The following is a 3957-nucleotide window of genomic DNA, read 5'->3' as shown; positions in this document are numbered from 1 at the left end:
GGGCAAGTTCCTTACATTTGGTAAGAAAAGCCGATGGATCGTGGAGAGCCTGCGGCGATTATAGAGCGCTAAACGCTGTAACTATCCCCGATCGTTATCCGCTGCCGTTCTTAGAGGATTTTTCCACAATTTTAGCAGGAAAGACAGTGTTCTCTAAAATTGATTTGCAAAAGGCTTTTCACCAGGTGCCGATACACCCGGACGATATTGCCAAAACCGCCATAATAACTCAATTTGGGTTATATGAGTTTACCCATATGACGTTTGGGTTGCAAAATGCTGCGCAAACGTTTCAGCGCCTTATTAATTTAATCGTGGATTACATTTTACATTCACCTATTTAGACGATATTTGTATCGCATCGAATTCCATTGAAGAGCACAAAGAACATCTCCGTTTGGATTTCAATCGCTTAAAAAATTACAACCTTACAAGTAACGTAGCTAAGTCGCAGTTTGGAGTATCCAAGTTGGAGTTTTTGGGACACTCTATCACGGAAAATGGCATTCGGCCCTTGCCAAGCCGCGTCGAAGCAATCACGCGCTTTAAGTTACCAACCGTCGCGAAGGAATTAAAACGTTTTTTAGCAATGCTAAATTTTTATCGCAGTTCCTAACGCGCTTCTGCATCAATCGGCGTTATTTTCCATGATAGCCGGCAACAAAAAAAATGACAACACCTCTCTTATCTAGACAGAGAGCGCCAAACAGCACTTTGAGGCCTGTAAAGCTCAGCTTGCTAACTGTGCAATTCTCGCTCTTTGGGTAGATGCTTCCGACTTTGTAGCCGGAGCAGTCTTAAACCAAATCGTGGACGGTGCTCTTCAGCCTCTTGGATTTTTTTTCGCGTAAATTTTCACCAACCGAAGTGCGGTATAGTACATACGCTCGCGAGCTGGCGGCGATGTACCTCGCGATCCGCCACTTTCGTTACATGATGGAAGGCCGTAACTGTTACGTGTATACGAACCATAAGCCTCTCGCCTTCGTATTTCGTCAAGCTTTGCATAAAGCATCGGATCGGCAAGTGAGACAGTTGGACTTCATTTCAGAAATAACCACTACAACCGTTAGGTGGTTGGGCGTGCTTTTATCTCCGCTCTCGGTTTTGCTTACTTAAAATAACACTTAATACTTAATTAAATAAAATAGATAAATATTAAAAAACTCGTGCGATAGTTATTCGATTTATGTACTTCGGTCGTATTTCTTGGACACTTATTTATTTATTCATATATCTACAATGCCTTGTAGCTGTGGTAAAAAAATTCAATGTGCAAAGTGCAGTGAAATTTTTCACTTAGTCTGTGCTAATCTGCTTCCAGCTGACCTTGAATTTCTTCAAAAGTCAAATAAACATTCCATATGCAAGCAATGCACAACCGATCGTAGAAAGTCTTTACTCTCCCCAACCCGTGTGAGTGCTTTCGGTGGTGCCTCGGCATATTCGGAAACTTCGGCGAATAAAACTAACTCGTCAGAAAAAAAAGTGCTAATCAAGAAATTACTCTACAAACGATTTTGATGAGCTTGTCGCTCTTAAACTGAAAACTCTTCTGCGCTCTCTTTGATAAAGGACTCTCCAAAATGATAAACAACTTCTTCTCAAAAAAGTTGATTCTCTCCACCTTGAAGTTCAGGCTGTGAGTAGTAAATTGTGTGGTTTTGATATGGCTGCTATCATTGCAGATGTGAAGACTGCTGTCATAGACTTTCGTAAGAATGTGCGCGTATTTGCAAATGATGTTCAAGTGAACGCTACCTCTGCCCATGCAAATCCTACTCAAGGAATACCACTCATATTGCTCCGCTGATCTCGCCTTCTATTAACACAGAGTTACCTGCTTCCTCTCTGTCTTCTTCGTCACCCTCGCCTGCTAACGCCAATGATCCCATTCCTACTCCACCACCTGTGAAAGACAAAAATGTGCCTTAGCTGCCCAACATACACAATTCGGCTACATCGCATATCTCTAACTCTTCGCCATCTTCGTATGCTGCTGCTGTTGCTAGCGCTCCCATTCCTACTCGCCCAACTGCTAATGACAAAAATGCAAACAAGCAGTCCAACACACAAACTTCGTCTACATTGCAAATCTCTGCTGGCGAGTTAAACAATGCAAAGAGGAATGAAAAAGCAACTGCGAATGACAAAAACGCAAGCAAGAAGCCACAAACTTCGGCTACATCGCATTTCTCCAACTCTTCTTCGTCATTTTCGTATGCTGCTGCTAATGCTCCCATTCCTACTCATCCAACTGCTAACGACAAAAACGTAAACAGGCAGTCCAACACACAATCTTCGGCTACATCGCAGAACTCTGCTGGCAAGTTAAACAGCGCAAAGAAGAACGAAAAAGCACCATTGATTGTTGTTGGTTCGAATGCTAGCAAAAAACTTGATGTGACATTTCGACTGAAGTGGCTGCACTTGTCTTCGTTTTCTAATTCTGTCAAAGCGGAAAACGTAATTGATTATGTAGCTAAACATGCAAACATTAAAACCAGCATGCTTTCGTGCTCTCCCCTAGTTAAAAATGATGTTTCTATAAAGACTCTAAAGAGTGTAAATTTTAAACTGGGCGTATCTAATTTGCACTACAAAAGCTCTTAAATCCGGACTTATGGCCTGCGAATGTTGCTGTGCGCCCTTTTAAATTTATGCCAAAAAACGACGACTCTCAGACAAAAACCCAAAGTACGATAATGCTAACCACAAGCACTTTAAAATCTATTTTCATAATGTCTCTGGTCTTAGGACAAAATCTAAATCTCTTCATCTCATGAGTTCGCAGTAAACCTTTGATATCTTCGGTATCATAGAAACTTGGCTAAACGATAACTTCTTCAGTCATGAGTTCTTCGATCCAAACTTGTTTGAAGTATTCCGCAAGGACAGAGATGCAGTCAAAACTGGTTGTGCTAGAGGTGGTGGTGTCCTAATTGCGATCCAGAGGAAACATAAGGCGTTTTTCTACGAGCTAAGGAACAATAATTCGCTGCTGGACCAACTCTGCGTGTGTGTACAAAGCCCTCGGGAATCGCTCTTCATCTGCGCTTCATACATTCCGCCGAATAGCTCAGATGAGCTTTATAAGGCGCATGTAGATAATATTTTGTCTCTAAACGCAGATTGTGCATCTTGCTGTCTTAGGGGACTTTAATTTAAACAACGTTATGTGGTCTAATATAGCTAAGACGTCTGGTCTTTTACCAAGCTGCGTGAATAGTAGTAGCGAGATATATTTAATTCATAATTTTTTAAGCATTGATATTAGGCAAATAAATTACTTTCACAATAAGCTTCAGAGGTTTTTGGACCTAATATTTATTAGCACTAATGTCAACTTTCAGTTGTCCGAGTGTAATTTTCCTTTCAAGGAGCCTGATATGTATCATGTTCCCTTGGTATTAGATATTTATTTTTACTCACACCTCAGAAAAACACAAAAGCATCTTTTAACTATAATGTATGTAATCCTAGTGTGGCATCATGTTTTAATATCTTTAAATCTAAAGTAGGTGAAGTTTGTCAAAACAACATTCCAATCTCTGGAAAAAAGTTGGACAAAGTTCCATGGCATACTCGAAATCTTAAAAGAATAAAAAATTTAAGAAACAAATACCACCGCAAATTCAAAAACACGAACAACTATTCGTTTTTTATTGAGTATAAAATGTATGCCAAACATTTTAACTGCCTTGATAAATTTTTATAGAGAGACTATGTTTTAAACTATGAAGCCAATATCAAGTCGAATCCTAAAGCTTTCTGGCGATTTATAACTTCGAAGAAATCTTGCTCTAGTATTCCCTCTCAATTATTTCTGGACGGAAATTCTGCTACATCCCCCATTGAGGCTGCGAATCTGTTTGCCGATTTTTTCCGCTCAAACTTCATCTTACACGACGACTCTAGTGGAAGGCTTTCCAATACTAAGGAACTGCCCTTTAGCTT

This window comes from Rhagoletis pomonella, unplaced genomic scaffold, assembly GCF_013731165.1.
Source record: "Rhagoletis pomonella isolate Grant_MI unplaced genomic scaffold, Rhpom_1.0 Rhpom_scaffold_00008, whole genome shotgun sequence".
Taxonomy (NCBI): domain Eukaryota; kingdom Metazoa; phylum Arthropoda; class Insecta; order Diptera; family Tephritidae; genus Rhagoletis; species Rhagoletis pomonella.
Note: the sequence above shows the minus strand (reverse complement) of the source record.